Source organism: Drosophila arizonae, chromosome X (genome assembly GCF_054131065.1).
Source record: "Drosophila arizonae isolate 15081-1271.41 chromosome X, UAZ_ARI_1.0, whole genome shotgun sequence".
Lineage (NCBI taxonomy): Eukaryota > Metazoa > Arthropoda > Insecta > Diptera > Drosophilidae > Drosophila > Drosophila arizonae.
Genome location: NC_142927.1, coordinates 27,349,633 through 27,375,160, shown reverse-complemented (window position 1 = coordinate 27,375,160; position 25,528 = coordinate 27,349,633). Strand labels below are relative to the sequence as shown.

At 38.9% G+C, this 25,528-nt stretch overlaps 1 protein-coding gene across 13 annotated transcripts in view; it reads right to left on the bottom strand.

Annotated features, from left to right (window-relative positions):
* The window catches only part of Sh (Potassium voltage-gated channel protein Shaker), a 206,676-nt gene that overhangs the window by 74,561 nt on the left and 106,587 nt on the right, over positions 1-25,528 (bottom strand). Inside the window, exon 1 of one of the 13 annotated variants that reach the window (XM_018016077.2) lies at positions 8,792-9,327. The exons of 10 other annotated variants lie outside the window; for them this stretch is intronic. The gene's annotated coding sequence lies outside the window, so the exon portion shown is untranslated. Of the gene's footprint in view, positions 1-8,791; positions 9,328-25,528 lie in introns of those variants that run through there. 2 more of the 13 variants (XM_018016080.2, XM_018016079.2) reach the window with 2 other exon arrangements.

Here is a 25,528-nt window from a genome sequence, read left to right as displayed (position 1 = left end):
GGAAAATTATTGCGAATAAATGCATTTGTTGAATTTATAATTATTCATATTATTTTCGCAATTAGGCAAGGTGAAATGAACCCAAATCGTATTGCAAATATCAGCATATTAAGTGTGCACAAATAAATATGTATTTATTGGTGATTAACACAGGGTATCAACAGAGCAAATCCCCAATGCAGGAGAACATATCAAATTGATATATTTATAAGCTAGAATGTAGTTTTTCTAGAAATATTCAAATTACCAACAGCAACAACAACAAAAACTTGACACATTTTCCTTGGCAGTTATTGCTGAGACTACTTTACAGGGTATCTGTTGACAGCTGTTACAAATCTGTGGATCTATACTTGAGCAACTTTGCCTCGAGTGCCGTTGTTGTTGTTGTTGTTGCACCTGCCTCACAAACAGCGCCGCAGGCGGCATAGCGTAATTTTTTTGTAGCCAACAAACAAACACACACACACACACACACAAACACAGCAAATACAAGCACATATACAGTGCTGTTTGGCATTGGTATGTTTTATGTTAATTTTTATTGCTCGCTGCTTGCTGATTTTTATTATTCTTGTTGCTGGCGCTGTTGTTGTTGTTGTTGTTGCTGTTGTAGTTGCCATTTGAATTAATTTAATTCGTTTTTTGGTCTTATTTCGGCTGCTTCAGCTTCTCCTCTCTCTTTTTATAAAAAATTTTTTGGTTCTTTTTTTTTTTTGTTTTTTGTTTTATTTAATTTGTTGTTTTTTGTTGGTTGTTTATTTACTTTTGCTTAATTAGGCGCGGCGCTTGTTTATATTAAATTTCCCGATCTCTCTCTTTCTCTGTCTCCCTCTCTCTTTCTATCAGCCTCTCTCTCTCTCTCCCTAAGTCACTCTCTTCAACAGCAAAAAATCCAATTTCTCTCTTACACACACACACACACACACACACGCACATACTTAAATACAATTATAGACAATCTGCCTAAATACACGCAAAGCTTTTCATTGTACCTTTTTTCATTCTACCTCAAGCTAAATCCCCTTTTAGCTCTTTTCGGGTTCCGGATTTACAGTTTGGGAACCTGTCCCCTTTCCAGATGAGCCCCCTCGCTTTTGGCGAGCTGCAAAATGCGATTCCGCATTTGCGAGTGCTTCAAAATCAATATTCTAGCTATTGTTTATTCTGCTGCTGCTAGTTCTTCCTCTTCTCCTCCTCGTCCTGCTCCCCTACTTCTTCCTCGTGCACGCCTTCACAGGTTTGCTCGTATTTGTGCAAATATTTTTGAAATTCAAATGAGTATCGACAGCTTCTTTTCTTCATCTTGTTTTGCCTCCATTAAAGTCCAAGTTGTCTGCCAGCATTACATTGACAACCAGGTCCGCAACTGAGATCGTATCTGATTTAGTGTCTGACTGTGGCATAATGAACCACATGATTCACTTTTGGAACTAGTTCAGACATTAAATCTAATGTTTATTATGAGAGTCTGTCGGAACTAAATAGTTGAACTAGTTCAATAATAACTATAAGCTATTATTTCAGTCATTGCTATTTATGAACTTGTTAATTTTAATGGGAAGGAATGAAATTAATTATTTTAATAATAATTATAAATCACTTTATGAGCTAATTCATTTTAAGACTTGAATCAATAAATAGTTGACTCAAGAGAACACACATAATTCTTTATATTTACCACTGTAAGCGAACCAGCTAAATAATGAATATTAACAGTAATTGTGTCTTCTGCGAACTAGTTCACCGGTTCACTTACGAACTAGTTCATCTGCTCTCACATTACGATCCCAGACAATAACAGTGAATATTGGTAATTGAGAAGGTAGAGAAATTCCAACTTGTTACGAATCACTTATTGAACTAGTTCGCATAGCTCACGAAGCAAGATATGATGGAGTGAGCAGAGAGAAGAATATATGGCCAAACATTCCGGGTAAGTAATCAGGTGGGCAATATAAGCGAACCAATTACAAATCACTTTTCGAACTAGTTCGAAAATAAATATTAGCTAGTCAAAGCGATGTTATTTCGATAGAGTTCGCCGCGCCAAATGGGCTGGAATGGATTGTGGTTCGACTAACTGCGGTTCTGTGGCCATATATTTGCTTGCCAGTTGCCAGTTAGCAGCTGCCACGCCCCCAGTGCATAGCGCATAGCGCGCAGCCCACAGCAAGTCGATGTGGCTGTGCCCCACAGCCCCCATCCACCCTCTCCATGCCATTCAGCCTGAATGCCTGCATAATTAAAAGCGATTCCTCGACTTCAATTGATTGACCTGCGGCTAATGCAGCAGCTGCTCCACAGCTTGCCCCAGCTCCATCGCTGCATGCCGCAAAACCGCCTGCGGAGGCGACGGCGTTAGAGTGAGTGTGGCTGTGGGGAAGGGGGGAGGAGGGGTAGGGCAGTGTCGGCGGCACCAGGCGAACAGCTGCGACGCGCAATCGAAACATCAAATTGAATCGCAGGCAGCGCAGCAAATCGCAACCAAATCGAATTTCTATTTAAGCAATAATAAAATGTCTCAACAAATCGCTCACTAAGCCACGCCCCTGGCCCAGCAAAGTGTGCACACACATATATACACGTATATATATACTTGTTGCGATATTTGGCCAGATTTGAAAGCGAGCGAGTTTTCGCTTTAGCGATTTTTATTGCTTTTCCTTTTAGATTCTCATTTTTGGGTTCGGCAGGGCGATTCGAATGGGGCTTGCCCCAAAATCAGCCCCTTCCCGGCGACAAATTTCTTTTGAAGTCAACTGCTGAGCCAAGGTGGCACCACAGCAGGAGCGGTGGGGCGGGGGGCGTGGTACGAAAGGGGCAATAGATATGGTGCTCCCGCTGTGCCAGAATAATGCGAACAAGTGGATGAAAATGTTTGACACGGATAGAGCAAAGTGCAGTCAGAGTTATCTCTCTAGCAGCTAGATGGCTCTCTGTCTCTGCCAGTGTGTGCGTGTGTGTGTGTGTGTGTGTAAGAGTGTGTGAGTTGATGTGGTGTATTCTGTTCTGTTCTGTTCTGTTCTGTTGTGCTGTTTGTATGCCGTGCTGTGGCCTGTCTTGTCGCTGCTTCCGTTTCCGCAGCAGATTTTGCAGCTGCTTGGCCTTTGGCGCAAAATTTGAAAATAATTTGCAATGACGTCATCGTTGCATGCGGCAAGTGCCATGTGGCATGACAGCAGCAGCAGCCCCAAAAAAATAGGAGGACGCATCAGCTCTGCTGCTGCTGCTGCTGCTGGCTGGCAGCGACTGCATAATTGTTTATGTTTATATAACAATGCGGCGGAGACTCAAGCGAGGAGACTCAGGCGAAACTATGCTCGGCCCACGGTGCGTATGCTTGACCTTCAATTTGGCGGCCCGATCAATAAGTTCTTGTATTTGCTTCTTCATTTCTGCATTTTGTTGTTGGCTTCATCCATAGTATATGTTTGGTTGTTTTTGTTTCTACTGCTTGTTGAGTCGTAAAAAGAATTACGCAAAGGCCAAGTGAACAAAAAATAAATGAAAATAGGACGCAAATAAAACAAGAGAAATGCAAAAAACAAGAAGGAGCCAGAGCTGGGCATTTCCAAGGTGTATGTATGTGTGTGTGTGTGATGTGTTTGTTTCATATTAAAATCACGCAGCGCACGTGAAGCTTACACACACAGAGAAAGACAGCTCTGTGGGTCACGGCATATTAAAAAAGAAATAAAATAAAAAAAAAATAGAAACGAAAACCAAACCAAACTGAAAAAAAAAACTCGCCGCAGTGCGTAACTTTTGGCCATGCCTTAAGCTGCTGCCTGTACACATTACACACGCACGCACACACACACAGACACACACGCACCTCCTCCTCGTCTCTGTGAGCTGCCAAAAAATATGTGCCACAAAAAGGTTTTGGCCAGCAAATAATTTGTAGCGCCCAGTCAGCAGTTGAAATGAAGAACAGAGCAGACAAATGCAAAGTTAATGGCCAACCAGAGAAGAACAGATAGAGTGAGAAAGCGAGAGAGGGAGAGAGACAGGGAGAGAGAGTGAGACATATTGGAGCATGGTTCCCATGGCTCTGCATAGGCAACAAATTTGAAAGTCAAGTCAAATTCGAATATGCTACAAATATGTGCAGCAGCAGCAGGAGCAGGAGCAGGAGCAGGAGCAGGGGCAGCTCAAAAGCCGCGCACAAATGGGGCATGCACGACTAAATAGATGCCCCGTCCACAAGTAATTGCAAGTAATTAAAAACGACTAAGGCAATAATTTAAGATTGTGAGACGTGATTTACACGAGGACACACTTCTGCAGGGTTGCCAAACTAATGTATGTATGCATATGAATACAGCTATTAGCAATACAAATACAGCTTGTCCTCAAAATATTTCAATAATGTTCGAATGGCTTCTTCATCTTTACCCATGTGCGGGCTGTCCATATTCGACGAACCCATCTGGCAACTCTATTTCCTTTGACAGAGATGGCGTTCATATTAGAGATATGAGAGAATTTTTGATTTTCTTTGATGGCTCCGTCGAATATGGACAGCCTCGCATAAGAGCGTGCTTAGAGTTGCCATAGAACACAAATACATATTTAGAGATCAAATTTTGGAGTTGCCATAGCACAAATGCAGATTTCTATGATTCCAATAAGTTTGGGTTGCTTCAGTTAAAAATAAAATTGCGTAAAGTTATTTTTATATGTAGAAAGCTATATAAGAAACAGTAGAAAAACTAATATGAGAGAATATATGCATTGCCAGAGTTGCCACAAAATGAAAAAGAAACACACAGAATATTCAAAAGTATTTTCATTGCAGCTTCAGAATCTTGTTTTGAAAATTCTTTTAAGGTATATTTCGTTCTTGTTTTCTTTTAAGTGTGGCAACTCTGGATGAGCTGAGCAAAACAACTGCAATAAAAAGCAGAATTGATGCACTTTCAAACTAAATTCAGTTAACTCTAGTGTGTACTGCCAATGGTTAGTTGCAGAATTGCCAATCAGCGCTGCCAGCCTACAAAATATTTCAGCTGCATCAAAACTATCGACGGCCACACGTTCAAGAGCCCTTGCTATAAGCCACATCAGCTATGTTTCCACTCAGCCTCAAAATAACAATGGTAAAACTAGAGAGCGTAAATACCAATTTTCATGTTGGCCAATAAACAGTTAATTTCATGAAAAATCCTTTGGATTGCGTTTCAATTGCGTATTGCTTAATTTTCTCCAATGGGCTGTGGGATGTGGAATTTTATACTAAACTATGCATCTAATTGAAGCCGAAGTAAACAAGATATATGGCATTAGGCTCCATGGAAATAACAGTACTGAGTATTCAAATTGATAATGAATTACAAAATCCATTTAAAGACAATGCAAAATCAAACAAAACACGCTGGGGAAATGCTGGGAATGCGTTTATTTCAATTTGAAATAACCAAACAAAAAGCATCGAAACATCGAAAATAACGGAAAAAGAGTGAACAAGCCGTATATGAAGAGGAAAATCAATTTCGAATTTAAATCAACTGAGAAAAACAAAGAGAAAGAAAAACAAAAATGAGGAAAATAGCAGCAGAAAATTCAAATTCAAATTGTTAATGGAGTTGCCGTAGCGCAAAAATTTCGAGTGGCTTTGGGCCTACTTTCATGAGGCATTCATTAGCAGCGCCACGCACCACCTAGACCGACCTGCCCCACCCAGAGCAGACCATTCTACCACAACAGCAACAACAACAACAAAGCTGGCGAAAATGTGCGTGCGAATCGTTCGCAGTTCTTCAACTGCCCCTCAACAATGCGCGAATTGTTATGGGCTGTTTTTTTTTGTTTTTTTCTTTTCTTGATTTGTTGCTCATGTTGTTGTTGTTGCTGTTGTTCGGTTGCATGTTGAAAGTTCAATCAAAGTTAAGAAGCGTTGCTTAAGCCAAGGCTAAGCAAGCGACGCCGTCACGCCAGCCTTTAGCTTCAGCTTGCCAAATGGCACATGAAAAGTGCTCAATCTATATAAACAAATATGTATGTGTGTGTATGTGTGTGTGTTTGTGTGTGTGGGTATATGTAAGTATGTTTTGCTAATTAAAGCGCTACCTGGCGCCAAGAGCAACTCGTTTATATATTAACATATAATAAGTCCACTTTTACTAAGTACACATGCTTGACTGTTAATAAAGATTCGCTTTGATTGCCTAAATCTAAATATTTTTGAATTCAATGCGCACTTAATTATTTTTTAAGTCACAAAATGACAAAATAATAAATATTATAATAATTTTATAATAAATATGTAAAATTTAAAGAATAATTCCTTGGTTCACTTTGAATATAATTTTCAAATTTATTTCAAGAAATTCAAATTGTAATGAAATCAAATAAATAAAATAAATTTGTAATGAAATAAAATAATTAAAAATAAATTTTAAAGATTTTTAATACAATTTTTTGTTAAACTAAAGGAGTTTTTTGTTTTGAATTTGGAAATAAGGGGCTAATGGTTTTGTTAAAATGTATAAAACAGGCTTAGCTCCATATAGTATATATATATATATATTCCAAATCAGGACGATATAATCATACCCGTCCGTCTGTCTGTCCGGCCGTATAAACGCCGATATCTCGTAAGCCATAAATGCTAGAGATTTGAAATATTCTTGTATTCAAAACGCTGTACAAATTGAGCATAATTTTCTCGATAATCCACCACAATTTTTTATTATCGATTAAAATCAATTAATAGATTTTGATTGTTATAATAATTTTGTATTGTCATTCCTAGATACTTCCACATAATGAATAACATGATTTTTAGTGTATATATTTTGTATACCACGCCCCCTTCGCCCCAAATTTCGAAAAAAGCCTGTTAGGGACTTTTACTTTGGCAAATGACTGTTATTATCACGTTCGAAAAGTTTGGTATTAAAAGTCCACCTTAAAGGGGATTTATTCAATAAATAAGCTCTCATAGCATAGTAGCTGTTCTTGTATGTATGTATAAGCGGTTACTGGGATATCAGCTCTTTGCAGGGTTTGGAGTCTAGGGTTCAGGGCCCTAACTGGGTTGCTTTCAACATTTATAAATTTATTCTTAACATAAATTTTTTTTAACAATGATGTTAATTTTAAACATTGAATTGTTTTTAAAATACATTATCTGATCATTACTACCAATATAAATGTATATTTTATATAGATGTTTTTTAATGGCAATTTTTCTCTGCATATATTGTGATATTTTAAGTGTTTTCGTTTGCGTAAAAACAAATTAGGTAATTAATTTTATATATTATATGTATTTTTAATGCAATATATTTAAACAGTAACACTGTTGTCACTATATTCAATTCAATTAATCAAGTAATAAAAAAATTAAAATAAAAAATTACACACAATATTCAATATTCCTGAAATAAAATGAACTCTTGCATTTAACATTTTTTGTATTTACTTTTTTTTTTCATTTAAGCTACAAATTGAATTAAATGAATATAAAATGTGCGATTTTTGCTTTTTATTAATGAACAGGGTAAAAAATCAAGTTACATATATACAAGAATATATATGCATGCATGTATATATTTTGTAACTTAAAAATCTTCAATGTTCAATGGAATACGAATTTGATTGGAGGCGTTTCAATGATGATTAAAGCGCCATCTGGCGCCAGTTGGCGGCGAAGGCTTAGTTTGAGTTAGTTTTTAGTTGGTTTTGAGGTAAATATACATATATCTCTTCGATATGCACATATGATACTTTGTGCTCCTTTTCTTTGCTGATAAAAATATTTAATTTGGGTCAACGGCTGGTGACGCCGTCAACGCGTCGTATGCGCAACATTTGTATTTTATTATTCATACACATAGATATGTGCATGCATATGTAAATACCCATATGTATGTATGTGTAAATAAATATAAATACACGTATGTAAACTGTGATATTATTGACTCTTTTGAAGTTGTTGCCGTTGCTGCTGCTGTTTGTTGGTTTCAGCGAAACGCTTTGAGAATATTTTTAACTTGTATTCATTTAAATTCAGACAAATCAAAAATGGTATATTTAGTATATATAGAAATTTGAGTCCATTTGCAATTGGCAATTTAATTTAGGCTTCAATTGAAGCTAAAGCCCCGAGGCTTATGTAACCCAAACAAAAATAGAAATAGAAAAAGGAATAGAAATTGAATCGGCAAAAAAAGAAATAGAGATTGTAATTGAAATAGCAAAAAAGCAAATTAAAGTCAGAGGCTAACTTCAGCTTCGATGCCTGCTGCGAATTCGAGCCATGGAAATTAGCTTGGCTAAAATATTCATTAAGTGCGCCTCCAACAGCTGAGCCAGTTAGTGCAGGAGCCGAGAGTTGCTAGGCAGCAAAGTTGCAAGTTGACTTAAGGGGCAGGGGCAGGAGTAGGGACAGGGACTGGAACAGGGGGCAGGCAGCAAGGGCGAGCTGCTGGGCGCCTTTAGTCTACGCAAATTATGCTGCACGTTGCACGCTGCAATTTGCACGCTGCACGTTGCATTAATTAAGGTAAATAAACAAATGACTAAGAGCAAAGGCGAGAGAGCAAGTGGCCTGTGGGGGGGACGCTGCAACGGAGACGATGCGAAGAAGCTGCGTCACAACTGCTGCAGCAAGTCTCAAGACTTTTATTGGCATGCAGCAGTTGCAGCTAAATTTCAGCGACTTCTTTTTCTATTTTATTTTTTGATGTTTTTCATTCTTCTTCTTCATTTCATTATTTTCTTTATTTTTCTTTTGCATTTGGGAGTTGCAGGCAAAAGTTTTGAGCGACGCTATATGCACCTGTCTCAAGCTGCAGTTCACGTTGACACGCATAACAACAACGTCAAAAAAAAAGTAGAAAAAAATCACACGCACACACACCAACACACACGCGCACGCAAGCGAGCGGGAAACGGAATGTTGCACGCGGCTGCCGGGCCCCGAGGCGGGCAACTGAACGAGGCACAAAAACACAAACAAACAAATGACAGCCCGATTGACTGACTGACTGACTGACTGACTGACTGATTGATTGACTGGCTGGCTGGCTGACTGACTGATTGATTGACTGACCGACTGATTGATTGATTGAGCGTTCGTTTTGAATTTATTTAGCTAGCGATCGAGTAACTGCGAGCGATGCGACTACCGACTGCCTCGCTTGGCGTAACGTAAACGACAAGAGCCGCCGCGTGCGCTACGTGAAACGCGGTACGTTGCGACGACGTGACTGCGACTGCGACGACTGAGCGCTGCAAATGGAGTCGCTGGCAGAGCCACAGTCACAGCGACAGCCATAGCCATAGCCATAGCCACAGCCACAGCCGCTGCTGGCACAGCCAATGCCCCAGCACGCTGAGCTGAGCCGAGCCGAGTCGAGCCGGGCAGCGGCAGCGGCAGTGGCAGTGGCAGCCGCAGCCAGCCGAGCCCCAAAATACAACCGAAGGCCCAGTCGACACGTTGCCCGAGCCGCGCCACGAACGACCGACTCACAGCTCGTTGGCCGAGTCGCAGCTCAAGCACGTGCGATTTGCTGCAATGTGCTGCTCGGCAGACGCCGTGCTGCTGCTGCTGCTGCTGCTGCTGCTGCTGCTCCTGCTGCTGTTCCTGCTGCCATACAGCTGCACTCTGCGTGTTGCGTGCCGGGCAGGTGCCTGCCACAGCCGCGCCAACAACAACGAGCCACTGCCAAAAGCGAAGGCAAATAGTTTTAGTGCCACTTGGCACGAACAAGTAAAAGAACACCGAAAAAAAATAGAGTTAAAAAAGCAAAAAAAAAAAAAAAAAAAAGGAAAAACAATAGCAACAGCAGCAGGAGGCGCAGGAGAAGGAAGAGGAGCTCGGACTTAAGCAGAGGCTGGCGAAAAGTAAACGGAATAAAAAAGCAAATTTAAACGAAGCACTGACTGAACATGCCTGAGCACAAGTGGGTAGGGGCTGACGGGGTGGGGCGAGGCTTGCCTTTTGGTCAGGCTAAAAGCCCTGGCAAACGGCTCCGGCTCCGGCTCAACTGACCAAAAGAACGCGGTCGCGACTCCAATGAAAGTAAGTGCCAGCGCCAACGACCAGAGGCGGCGACCAAGGGGTCGAGGGGGTCGAGGAGGGGGCCTAACAGTCAAACAGGCGACACGCCGACCAGCGCCGGTCAGCGCGCGCAGTGAAGCGTGTGGCACGAACAACAATAATAAAAACAACAATAATAGGCACACACGCACACACACTCACTCACACTCGCATACAGGTGTAGGCCAAAAGCCGAAAGTAGGTGAAAAGTGTAAATGAAAAGAGAAACAGACGACAAAAGCGAAAATCGAATTCAAAAAAGTCAAAGGGCTATATGAGTGTGTGTGTGCGTGCGTATAAGGCAGGTTAAAAGCGTCCACACTCACCACACACACACACACACACACACTCACACTCACACACTCACACTCACACACTCACACTCTGCCAGCTATCTGTATTATTTATGTGTTGCTTTAAAAAGCCGCCGGGCGCCGTGGCCATTTTTTTTTTTCTTTTTATTTTGGCCTTTGGCACGCGGCGTATGATTAATATAATGCAACTACAACTCAATGCAAGCGCCGACTCGCTTACAAGCTCTCTTGCTCTGCCTCTCTCTCTCACACACTCTCACATTCTCTCTCTTCCTCTCTCTCCTTCTCTGTGCTGCGCTTTGTGTCACGTGTGCACTTGAACGCGCCAAGCTGAAAGCCACTGGCGCCGCAGAGGCCGCACACCACTGCCAACAGCAACAGCAACAGCAGCGTAACAGCAGCGGCAACAACAACAACAGCAACATCGACTACAACTACAACACCAATAACAATTGCATTTGTAGCGGGTCCACGCGGCGTATGTGTAATGCAATTATTAATAAGCATATGCGCAAATGCATTTACCAGCCTTCCCTCTCACGGTCTGTGTGTGAGTGTGTGTGTGTGTGTGTGTGGTTAAAGCTTTTGTAGTTATTGGGATTAACGCCCAAAGCTTTTTGTTGAAGACACACAAAAGCTCGCATAAAGCTTGCAAGGCTACACAGGACGCAAACCTCAGCATTGAGCTTCAGAGCTTCGATTTTTATGCAGCTCAAGGGCTAAGCAAGTCAAAGCTTTTAAGCTAAGTAAGCTTGAGCGCTTTTTGAATAGAAATAAAGTTAAAAGAAAGCGTCAAATAAATGTGATTAGAATTATATGCTTCAACTATTGAAGAGCTTTAGGCTAAGCTTGAAATCTTAGAAAACTTCCTGGGATTGAATGAAGTTTGAAAAAGTAACATAAATATATTTATTTTATACTTTATATTTATATTTTATATTTTATATTTTATATTTTATATTTTATATTTTATATTTTATATTTATATTTTATATTTTATATTTTATATTTTTATTTTATATTTTATATTTTATATTTTATATTTTATATTTTATATTTTATATTTCAATATTTTATCTTTTATATTTTATAGGTTATAGTTTATTTTTATTTTTATAGTTATATTTTTATATTTTTATATTTTTAATTTTATATTTTATATTTTTATTTTAGGTTTAGGATTGGGTTTTAGTTTTAGATTTTAGATTTTATATTTATATTTTATATTTTTATATTTTATATTTTATATTTTATATTTTATATTTTACATTTTATATTTTATATTTCATTTTTTATATTTTATATTTTATATTTTATATTTATATTTTATATTTACGTTTTACATTTTATATTTTATATATTATAATTTGATTTTCAATTCAATTTTTTTTAATTTATTTTTATTTTTTTTTTTATGTACACAAAAATTGAAATTATCAAGGCTTGTCGAGAACGAACTTTGTCCAAGGGCATAGATTTTCGATTTATCGCGATTTTCGATTTAGCGGGTTACGAATTAACGACACTCGACTGTGTGTAAAGTTTTTGAAATTAAAATAATCCCTATTTATCCCTCGATGGGAAGCTTTTGACTTTAGACCGTTTTACAAACGTTGCTATTTTAAATGTGAAGACACAGCACCTAAATACGCTTAATCTGAAGACATTATATGTATATATAAATTTATATTTCATATACATCACTTAATAATGATCAACAATAAATCGAAAAGAGGAAGAAGAGCTTTTACGTGTGCCGACGGAACGACTCTGTTGCTCTATATCACCCTCTATCACGCCCCCTTTACCTCCCTCTATGTGGGCATTCGAGAAATGCAGATAAGGCTCAGACAGCAGACAGAAAGCAAACATTGAGTTCAGCTTGACGTCTAGCTCTCAAATCAGACTGCCTTCGTTCCCAACATTTTGTTTCTTATCGCGAGGGAAGGTTAAGCAGCTGACAAATGTAAACTCATGCTAAAGCAATATATAATAAAGCAAGGCAGTTCAAAATATGACATTGGTTGCTTCAACAACGACTATTCATATTGATACATGTTTGTTTGGGATTGAATCAAAGTAACCAAGAGGAATCACAGACTGGCTGTGGTCATTGGTGTCAGTTCGGGCATTGGAATGGTCGTACTCAAGTCTGCTGAAGTCGCAGCGCCCGCGATGTAGCAGTGGATCATCAAGTGATCGGGGCGTTTGCCTGGATCTGCCAGGAGATTGGCGACACCCCGTTGTCGAGGGCAACATCGCTCCTGTGCATGCAATTCTGAACACGAATGTGCTCGGCTCCAACTGATGCACACACGAGGAGTGACACGTGCTCATTGTCAACAGCTTATCCGGTCATCAGGTGCCCATTGCTCTGCAGGTCAGCCTCAATCATTACTAATCAGCCCTCCAAGCACACGACCACCGTAATGACCGCGGTGCTGCTCCAGAGCTCCTCAGCAAAAGCACACACACAAAGATCACAGTGAGTCAATGATCAATGACCGCTCACGACTTTCCCATACTGTGTACTGATCCATAAAGAATTTTCTATAAATTGAAGATTTTCTTATCTTTCTATTATATAGTTAGGTATTTCTTTTTTTTCAGTCACATCTTGGAATAATCATGAATTGATTAAGACTAGGAATATTCAGTTGTTATACTCATTGTCCAAAGTGAAAAAAGTATATTGTTTTTCTAGGTCCATGCATATCACGCGCATATCGAGTTTTTCTCTCAATATCGATAGCTACACCCTATATTTTATTATCGATTAAAAATCTTATCGAAAGCTAGTAATTAAATTATATCTACTGCACCTTTAGAGCTAGAGCTTGAAAATTTTAAATGAAGACTTATATGTATTTTATACAGTTTCGGTTTTTGTTAAAATTTACCCCACACCCTATATTCACCCCCTTACCCAAACCTTTATAAAAGGCGTATTTTAAATTCTAGAGACTATTGCATTGGCAAATGCATGCATATCATGTTATAATCATGTTATTCCATGTCATAATCATAATCTGAAAGTTTCATGAAGATCGTACGTCCACAAGAAAAATTATTAAGCAATTAAGTTCTCATAGTAAGCGCACACTGCAGCCAATGCGTGTTTAGGCGTGGCTGCTTGTGTGTGTGTATGCGTGTATGCTCGAAGGGTTCAGGGGATCTCGTAGTCGAGCAGTCTCGACTAGAGCTTTCTTACTTGTTATTATAAAAAATGAAAATAAGAGTTATGACTTGAGTTTTATATAAAAATTGATCTATAATAATTATTTTTGATTTTTATCATATAAATTATTTATAATAATTTAAAAAAAAATTTTTTTAATTACTCAAAAAATAACTCTTATTTTTTTAATTTTTTGCTATAAAAGCTATAATCGTTACGGTCCCTGGTTTCTATTAAAATAAAAAATTAAAAAAATATTAAAAAAAAAAAAAAACAACTCCAAATTGTTCACTCATCTGCAAACATTTCGAGGCGGAGACTAATTACCGACCTATAAACTAGGCTATAGATGACTGCGCATGTTTTTTTCTGTGTCTTTCTAGCTCCATTTACCAATATTGGTAAATAAATAAATGTAAGTTTATTTATACATTTACCAATATTAACAACAGCTGAAATAGAGCTACATATATTCAACTGTTCGTTAAACAATTTAACATAGATTGCTAGATTGAAAAGTTATTAGTACTCCCACAAGGTCTTACACTCTGTTATATTTAAATGTAAATATATACAGCTGTCAAAACTCAGCTCTTGATAAAGAATCAATATATATATAAATACTAATGAGCATGGAAATAAAGAAAATTGTGTTCTTCAAGCAGTTTGTAATTCACAAAGGGTTTTAACGTCAAATCTTTGAATACCTCTACCTCGAGTACTACGCAGGTAAAATACATATACGTCTTATATTTATATCGTTTCGACTTACCTGAAGGTTGCAGCATATCCATTCGTGTTGAGAGCATTCGTAAAAGGGAAAGAAAAAGAGAGAAAGAGGAAAGTCAGTGATTAGTCTGGCATTGAAGTGGTCTAATAAATGGGCAGAGCGGGAAACGGAGCGTATACAGTACTACATCGAAATGCAATTGCAATTGCAGTCGCATCGGCAAACTCAATCGTAATTGCAATTGCAACTGCAACTGCAACTGCCATCGAGCGTTAAGCAACGAGAAGCCAACGAGAAGCAATGTGCATGATGCGAGAAAGCAAAAGCGTAGCAGAAGCCTGAGCCAGCGAATTGATATGCATATATTGGGTTTTGCGAATCGAGGCTTTGATTGAGAGCTGCAATTGGTTAGACATCGAGTTACGTACAGATTCCTGTGTTACACAGACACAGACACACACACACACTTACACACACACACACATAGATGTTGAGTGGGGCTGGCATCCATTGCCCTTTGGCCAGAGTTTTCTAGCGTTTTTTTACTCACCCGCCAGCAACAAGTATCATCTGCATGTTGCTCGATTGTGCGTGTGCAGCTCGTATATCCTGGTCGGCACTCACACACACTCACACACGGCTGACGGCTGCTCTGGTCCTGGCCACAGGGGCTGCTCTTGATGCTGGTGCTGTTGCTGCTGCTGTAGCTGCTGCGGCTGCTGCTGCTGCAACATGTCGGCCAGCACACAATCCTTGCTGCCTTTCTAGCCGTTTTTCCAATATATTTGTACTTTTTTTTATTTATTTGTTGTTATTATGATTATTATTGTGATTTATTGTCGTGTTGGTCGTGCTGGCTGTGCTTCACTGTACTTGCGGCGCACAACTCCATTTGCGGCACAGCATTTGCTTAGTTTATATTAACACTGCAATACACACACACCCACACACACACACACACACATTTAGTTGGCGGCCGACAAAGGCAAATTGACAGTCTTTTGCCTTTTGCCTTTTGCCATTCGCCTCCTGCCTTGTGATCTGGTATCAGCACAGCTCTCGAGTCTATTATTTAATAAATTGCAGTCTTATGCGGGCATCTAATGACTGCTCTAAGCAAATGCCAGTCAGAAGTGTAATCAAAAGAGTTTGAGCCCCAAATGACACCAGCTGAAATCTTGGCTCGAGCACTTTGAGCCTGAGCAAGACCTCAGCAGAAAATCAATTTATTGAAATGAGTCAGAGTACCAGCTGGATTTGCATATTACGTGAAGAAGTTGCATGAGATTCGCAAATCTGCTGAAAGTGAATCCAATGCGATACTCGCTCACTCAGCGAATAGAGTATATTGGGTTTGTGCATCGACCTTCTTTCTTCTACAAAACAATTTGCTAGAGTGTAAAGTCAAGAATAATGCAAACTTTTAGAGCATAGTTTGTATGGCGACATATATGACGCAATTCTATAGGAAAGGATTTTAATGTTTATTGAGTTATACATATATAGATATACATATATAGCTCAATCAACATTAAAACTAAACATAATATGATATGAATAGCAACGCGCATCAGGGAGTGCTGCAGGTCACTTTTTTATTATGCGGGTATAAGGAATTAGCAACTGATAAAGTTATAGCACATACCATAGATACATATGTACAGGTGACTCTCGTTTTTTTAAACCTGCGATTTCGAGCCTTTCATTTATTCAAAGTAAAGCGCTCAGTAATTCAAACTGAAACGCCGTAATTCATACTCATATGGTCAAACACTCGACAGTTCAAATTGGCGAAAGATCTTGGCTTGTTAGTAAGAGCTGTGGATTGTAATTTTGGACTCCGCTGCAACTACCTTTCTTTATTGTGCGTGGTTGCGTGCTACGCATAACTTACAAAACGATTATCTACAAAGCGAAACTGATGAAACAGCATATCAGACACTTTTTCTCCTTAAAAAATTATTGAAAAGTCTGAGCAGCAACAATATGCTTCGAAGCAAATGCGTATAAATGAGTTCCTTTCAAAGATTAATTAATTTGAACATAAGTAAGTACATTACGAATATGTAAAATATCAGCTGTTAAATAAAAACTCTCGATAATTCGAAGTTGTTTCTTTTTATTTTCTCTCAATATTTCGAGCCATTTAATATTTCAAACATTCGATAATTCGTAATATTTTAAGGGTCCCTTGAATTTCGAAATAACGAGAGTCGACTATATGTATACATGAACTATATCAGGGTAAATGAATAAACGCTATGATAAAACTTTAGTACACTTAACAACGGAGATCTTGAATTCGTTTGTACATTTTACTAATGTAAAACATTTACATAAAAAGTGAATCCTAAGCTATGGTTTATCCAAAATTGAATAGTTTTCTTTACCATTTTTCCCACATATTTCCCGTCTCAATTCGTATAAGTAACTTTAGTCAATTTTAAAAATAAATATTTAATGTTTTCACTTAATAAGAATATACATTAGAGCAACATTTGTTATATACAGTGATTTGCCTTATATCTTCAGTCCAGCTACATACATATATATGCATCATTATTTGTTTATGTATTTTGGAATATTTCTACAAAGTTTGCCAAAACTTGCAAGACCATAAAATTTGGTCTGGAGGTTGAACATAATTTGCATTTCATTTACTGCTTTTGCAAGAGTTCAGCTTGTATACTTGACTGCATACTTTTATGACGAACTATGATTTCAAGCTTAAAGAGCCAGCGCATGGGTAAAGGTATAACTTTTCACTTTTATGGCCATTTTGAATATCAGTAAAAAGGAAACTTTGTGAAGTGCCCGCAAGTGCTGCCAAAGTCCAAAGTCAAAATCAAACTCCAAGACTGCACTTTTCATAACATTTTAATGTATATATAGTATAGTAGAGTATATATTGAAATCAAGTCTTCAAGGCAAGCTGAAAGTCTACCTTCTACTGATTGGAACAAGCGAATAAAATGCGAGATAACGATATAATTTGCGACTCGATGTAGTATATGAACTTTTTCTTCAAATTGAGATAGTGTATACGATGCTGCAGAAAACAGAGAACCAGGCAATGTCTATACCGATGCTGGCTGATAATAGAAGTGGTCAATAAACAAATTTGCATACTTTTTATCAGTTGTGCACCAAAAGTAGAAAATCAAATAGCAGAGCTCGAAATTAGTAAACACGCACGAAATTCACAACCCAAATGGCATTGCATGCAGCTTTTCATTATAGACAGTAAATTTCTTCTTAATTTAATATACAGTAGAAACCGGTCACAAGGACTTCGCCCATAGCGTCCGTACGGTTACTGAGACAAAAATTCTGGTCTTCAGATAAACTGGTATGAGCAAGCTTATTTGGCTATAGCGCCTTCCGGTTATAAAGACGGAGCCTTGAGCGCCGGACTCTACTGTATTATTTAATATATTGAAGAGTATTTACTATAGCCGATGATAATGGCATCTAAAGTATCTATAGTATCTATGGTATCCATAGTATATAAAGTATCTACAGTGCCTATAGTATCTATAGGATCAATAGTATCTATTGTATCTATCTATAGTATCTATAGTATCTACACTATTTATACTATCTATACTATACCATACAATCTATGCTATATATACGATCTATACTATCCATACAATTTATACTATTCTTACTATCTATACCGTATTCATTACCTATACAATTTAAACCACCTATACCTATCTATACTATCGCATTTCTCTATCTATAAGACCTAAACTATTCTATAAATATATCTGTGTATATCGAATAGCTATAGTAGCTGCTCCCTTTGCATTGCACTTGACAATCTCTCCTCTCTTTTCCTGGTCTATCTTCTCTTTAAACGCAAATTAAAAACTGATCAAACTTTTCCATATTGCTCAACCGTTATTTAAGTGTGTAACTCTAGCCTTAGAAACATTTCTTTTGTGGCTTGTTTACAGTTGTGCGACAAAGTTTCGTTGGGTGTTGCTCAAAGTTTTGTGTCAAACTTTTTGCCGAGAGACCCAGAGAAACTATGCATGTGTATTCCCCATGTTAATCTGCTGTCCGAGTGCTTTAAACAGTGCTGCATATAAGTGTAGCTACACGTACACACACACGCATATACATATATCACATATAAATATATATACAAAAATTGCATTTTCGTTAGTTGACAACTAGAAAACTATTTGTATATGGTAAAAAGTTGCTGGTTGTTGTTGTTGTTGCTTGGTTAATTTTGCTGTTGTTGTTGTTTGGCCACATGTTGCTGTTGTTGCTGTCAAACTTTAGCGTAGCCTACGTTTAAGCGCAGCCTGACACAACAACATTTGCTAAATGGGTTTCGTCTTTATTTCGTATTTGTTTCTCTCTCTTTTACTTTATTATTTTATTTATTTATTTTTACTTTTTGTTTTGTTTTGATTGCGTTTTTCCTTTTGTGTTGTGTCTTTGGAATTTAGGTTTGTAATTAATTGCGCTTTGTTTCGCATGCTGCTCGCTTAACTGTTTGCCGTTTCATTTCATTTCATTTCATTTCATTGCGTTTCACAAGGTCGTTGGCATATATGCGTCTCGCTCGCACACGCGCGCTCAGCTGTTTCTCGCACATCTGTCGCTCTCTGCTGCTGCTGCGAGCAGCTGTTAAGCGGGCTTTCCCGCCGCCCGGCAGCAGGTGTGTATAGTGTATGTGTGCGTGTGTCTTTGTGTAGTGTGCATCTGAGTGTGTGTGTGTGTGAATTAAACGCCGTCAACTGCAAACGCCGTCGAGCTGCGCTCAGCTTGGCGCCACGCGGCAAACTAATCCAGCGGCAAAACGGAACAGACAAAAAACAACAAAGATTGTCTCTGTTGTTGTTTTACAGTTGCTGCTGCTCTGTTTTAATTAATTAATTAAGCACATTTTGGCTTGGGGCAGCGCATATAATTACAAAACTAAATATTAAGTATACGCCACCAGGCGCCACCAGAGCCCCAAGAGACACAACAAACACACACACACACACACACACATAGAGAGAGATCTGTTTATAGACACATTCACATTTATGTATGTGTGTGTACACGCAGACAATTAAACAGTTAGTCGCTTGACATTAAATAAACTTAACTAAACGACGACAGTTGCGGCAAATGTGTCATTGTTATGGCTCTTGCGGCGAGGCCAGGGCTGCATCGCTGGTCAGCGCGGGTGGCGGACGCCGGACGCCGGACGGTGGACGATGGACGGCCGGCCATGGTTTGGCTTAGCGAAATATGGGCTAAGCATGCGCCAAGCGCCAGAGCCAATACAAATATATGTACTTTTATTTATATATATACATATATATATATAGTATATACAAGTATACATATACATATATACATACGTAGTATATGTATGTAGGTGCATATATATTTATAGCAAATAAGTATATATATATAGACATGCATAGGGAGCACTATGTGAAACGCGCTATCAGCAGCTTTTGTTTTTGTTGTTTATTTTCTTCCCTGTTTTTGCTGCCAGGCACAAAATTTGTTTACATTTGCAAAAACAAAATAGAAGCAAAACCCGGCACGAATATGAAGGAACATGTAAGACGCGATACACACACACCTACACCTACACACACACATACACGATTAGCCTCTCCGAGAGTGGGAGCGAAGAGAGCAAACAGCGCGCTTTACATTTCATTCATTTATTAGCGTGGAAATATTGCTGATTTACTTTTACTTATTTTTCGGTATTTTTTAATAAATTCAGATGCACTTTTCGCATTGCTGCTTGGAGCTGAATATCTCACAGAACGAGAAAAAAAATTTAAAAGAATTTACACAAAAATCCGCTTTCGATTTCCGCAAAACGCGCCACACGTTGCGTAAATGCCGCGCGCGCTGTGCGGATGCCCCAACGCAATGAGGAAAACAACAGCAGCAACAGCAACAGCAACAGCAGCAGCAGCAGCAGCAGTAGCAGCGCAGCAGCAGCAACAACAACAACGACATCGAACAGCAGCAACGACAACGAGAACAACAGCAACAACAACAATAGCAATCACAATAGAAACTAGTACAACAATTCTATTTGTGGGCATGTTCCAAATGCCAAAACGTTTCCAGCAGCTGAGGCGCACAGCCAAAGGACAAGAGGAACAGTTTGGCAATGGGCAATGGGCAATGGGCACTGGCGCCGGCTTTGGCAATGTAACACTGACACAGTAACATAGAACACACACATATATATGCATGTGTGTGTGTGTGTGTGTGTGCGAGTGCTGCCAAAAACTTTTGTTTCTTTTTTTTGCGGTTGTAAATTTTGCAACTTGATTTGCATTTTCGACAATTGTTTGCGGCTTTCAAATGCAATTAAGTGTGCCACAATCGCAAACAAACACACACACACACATGTATATACACACACACGCACACATACAAACACAGTCTTTGCGCAAGTCAATGCAGGCGCGTAAAATACTTTTTTGGGCTTGTGCCTAATTATTGCCAAAAAACAAACAACCAAAAAATATCAAGAACTAAAAAAAAGACGCGAATCAAAATAGAGAACAAAAACATAATTTAAGCTGTTCAGTTGCGACGACAGGCGACAAGCGATAGAGGCGACGCACGCGACAAACGGTAAACGGATAACGGATAAGGGCAGCGCAACAACAAATAAGTTGTTTTGCATGTTTCACAGTTTTGCCAAAACGTTTCCAGCGGCCGTTCAGACTCTGCGAGTGAGCTGAAGATGCCCACGGAGAGAGATAGAAGAGAGCGGCCGCATGCCACACTGGCTGCGAGAGCGAGAGCGAGAGGGAGAGAGAGAGCGCGCGCGTCTTTGCACACGCTCAGCGTACGCACATGGGACTGAGCGAGATGCAAGGCAGCATGCGGCAATCGTTGCTCCGTTTGATTTTGTTATTGTCTTAGCATAAGTTAACCGTTTGTCGTGCAGCTAGATTCATGTGTGTGTGTGTGTGTGTGTGTGAGTGTCACCGTGCGTAATGGGACAACAAAAGCAACAACGAAGGCCGCCTTCCGAAACCTTTTGATACGTGGAGTCACGCTCTCGCGCTCTCGCACTGGCCCAAACTTTCTCTCACATTCAACTGGACCGCTGCTGTGCGCCTTGTTGCTGCCGTGTTGCTGCTGTTGCTGGTGTTGCCGTGCTGCTGCTGCAGTCGTCTTTAAGTTGTTTTTACTTGGATTTTTTGTAGTTTTAGTCTTTTACCGTTTCATTTATGTAATTTTCATTAAAATTTTCGCTCGTTTCATGCGCGTCCGCGTGCGCCGTTTATGCAACTGGCAACGACGATGGCACAGAACATTTTCACCAGCGCAACGAGACACACACACACACACACTCGCACACAGGCGGGCATACAACAGACACGGACATACATACATACACACACTCAAACACCTCGATAAGTTTTGGCTGACTTTAGAAATTGAAATGGCAAGAAGAAGAGGAAGAAGAACAATAACAACAGCAACAACAATAACAACAGCAGCAGTAAGAAAAATGCCGACTAGAACAACGACCCAAAAAAAATTGATTGCTAAACGCCGAAGGACTCGGAAAACAATGCAATGAAAATGCAATGAAAATGAAAATGGCAAAATGAAAATAACGTTTAACGTTACTTTGGCGCCATCAACTAGCTGCACACACGCCCGCAAGACACCCAACCCGGCGCCCCACTCTCCCTCTCTCTCTCTCTCTGTCTTCCGCTGGCATGCCGATTGCCGCTACCTGCAGCAGCTGCTGCGTCGTCTTCTTCTTCTTCATCGTCTTCGTCTTCGTCTTCTACTACTTCTTCTTCGTCACTTGCACTTTAGCGCCCAGCAATTTATGCTTGTAATTTGGTCGTAAGTGTCAGACTAGAACGTGTGCAAGCGAGACGGCTGTCGGGCGGAAATCAGTGTGGGAGTGAGCGTGACAGAGCGAGTGAGAGAGCGAGATAGATGGATTGGAGCGGGGAGGGCGAGCGTCAGCAAGTGGCGCAAAAATTTGTTTCTGCTACTTTTACTTTTAATTTTATTGCTGTGTGTAGGTTACACAATTCTCTATAAACAGACCAAAATACACACATACAAACACACATGTGTGTGTAATTATAGACAGCTGCTCCACATTGGCAAGTTATATATGTACTTATATAGATATATACATATATACATAAGTATATATGTATGCACATAAATTAGTATGTAAATGCCATACACACACAAACACACACACACACACACACACATGTATATATACACTACAAATATGCCCGTCCGTCTGCATTTACAGACCGTCTTGGGGCTTAGACAAGCGAACAACAAACAGCAGCGCAAGCAATAGGCAAACAAAACACGCAAAGTGTTCGCTTTAATGGCGCTTTAGCTGCCACTCAGTCAGTCAGTCAGTCAGTCAGTCAGTCAACCAGTCAACCAGCCAGTCAGTCAGTCAACCAGTCTGCTGTCTACTTGTCTGTCTGGCTGCCTGTTTGCCTGTCAGTCAGTTAGACGGCCAATCAGCTTGGATGTGTTTGGCCAACTGTTTGTTGCGATTGTGGCGAAAGCAATGGGTGCAAAATTTGTGGTTTCCCATTTCCTTGTTTACTTCCGCTTCAGCACTGGCAGTGGCTCAATTAGCATTTCGATAAGATATCGATAGCATATCGATTGGCAGCGCTAAGCTGCCTGAAGCCCTAAACGCCCCACGCATCGATTGGCCGCATAACGAACCGCAAAATGAGGCTTGATGAGGAGGCAAGTGGCCCAGTTGGCATTGCCTGACTGCCAGATACCCTGTATTTGACCTACTAAGCTGCCTTAGCTTTAGTATGTAAGAACATATACGTATATTAATATTGGATATAGGTTGAAGTGAGAGTAAGAGTTATTCATTTTAAATATATACAGTCGAGTCTCGATAATTCAAATTGATTCGATAAGAAAAGGATTTTTTATTGCCTTGAAAGAAATTTGTTCTCAATAATTCTCGATAGTTTAACTTACTGTGGAAATCGAAAAGAAAGCATCCCCTTGCAATTTCGAATAATCGGAGTTCTACTGTACTATTACATATTTTTTCCAACCATTGGCATAGCATTTAGTTATTTCTTTAAATGGAGTCAATCGGTAAATAGTAAAAAGTTAAACAAATTTATTTATAAACTCAATATACCCCTTCTCAACATTGCAGGGTATAACAAATAGGAAGGCTCTAGTCGAGACTGCTCGACTAGGAAATACCCTGAACCCTCTAAGCTGATATTCTACTCATTTTGCACTTCTTTTATGCACACATACATACACACGCATCCACACGCACGCATATGCCTGCGCTCTGCTAACTGCGCAGTAAGCAGCGACTGCGCTTGGGCTGCGCTGCAATGTGGGCAATATTATGAGATTTTAATTGTTGAATAATTACTTTTGTAGAAATACGATCTTAATGAAACTTTCAGAGTGTAATCATATGGTAAATATGTGTGTACATTCAAAAGCACAAGTCTCTAGTACTTGAAATGCGTTTTTTACAAATTGGGGGCGAAAGGGGCGTGGCATCCAAAATCTGTAAATGCCAAAATCTTCGTATCGATCAACTGATATACACAGTAATCTGAAGTATCTGAAGTCTCTAGTTTTAAAAGTGTTCAAATTAGGCTGAAAAAACAGAATCAATTATTCGATTATTTTCGATAAAACGGACGGAGAGACGGACAGGGCTATATCGACTCAGCTCGTCGTGCTGATCAAGAATATATATACTTTATGGGGTCTGCGATGATTAATTCTGCCCGTTACATACTTTTTCACAAAGCCATTATACCCGGATTTCCCATTTTCAATGGGCTCAGGGTATGAAAATGCATGATTTACAGCCACAATTTGCGAATATCAAATGAATATTTCTTTGCACATTAAAGAATATTATTTTATTACCAGCAGCAGAAGCGACACAGCACGAAAAAAGGACTTGAGAGGACGTTGATAAAAATATATTGAAATCATATAAAAGTCGAAGAGGTTGATATCCTATAGACATGTTAAATTTATAATAATAAGCCTTTACGAGAAATGTGTTTATTTACAAATGAAATTTACATATTTATGTATTACCCAGAAATGTCTTTTTGAGGCTTTAAATTAAAATTGGAAGTTTCGATAATAGCAAAAACTTGAATAATGACAATACTAGGTATATAGTATATATGCAAGCCTACTTTAAAGTGGAAGTTATACAATGAATATAAATCTCACAGAACTCTGACTAGTCATCTGGAAATTTCCTTCTTTACTTTTAGCTCTATTAAGCTCGAAAAATTAAAATTATTTATTTTCAGTATTATTTACTCTTATCTAATTTCAAAATAATATTCAATTGCCTTTATCGATTTTGTAGTACTTTTTCAAAATTTAAGAGAGAATTGAAAAAAAAAAGACGAGACTGCTTGACTAAGCGATTCCCTGTGACCTGCAATCAGCTGATATTCCAATCATACTTCGCTTCTTTTATGTGCACATACAGAAACACATGCACACATACATACGCAAAAGGACACGCTCTGCTAACTGCGCAGTTAACGCAGACACTGCGCTTGAACTGCGACTTGGGAATATTATTTGTTCTATAAAACACCTTGTAGACAATCTTCATCAAAATTTTAGAACGTGATAAAAGCATTCAAATGTGTGTATTTGTATTTGTCCAAGCACAAAACTCTAATACTTGAAATTAGTCTTTTCAAATTTAGGGCAAAGGGGGCGTAGTGCACAAAATCTATCAATTTCAAAATTCTTGTATTCCTTACATAAGACTATACAAATCAAATACATCTGAAATCTCTAGCTCAAACAGTTTTAATGCCACACAAAGCAAAACTATCGATTATTATCAATGAAAAAGAAATGGGATGAGTTTTTTGAAAATTCTGATAAGTTTGCACTGCGTATGGTATAAATTTGCATATATGTAAAATTCTCTAGCATTTTTAGTTTAAATCTCAGTTTCCATACGGGAGAACAGGAAAGATGGGCGGATAGATTGAAAAGTCTATATCGACTAAGAATATATACACTTTATGGGGTCTACTACGCCTCCTTCGGCCAGATACATACATGCTTAGAAAACCATTATGCCCCGCCTACTAATTTTTAAAGGGTATAAATAGTGAGTCATCTAAATATTACTAACAATGCTTATAAGACCGATTGTTCTTCCAAATGATATTATTTAAAATGGATTGTATTTTAAATTAGGGCAA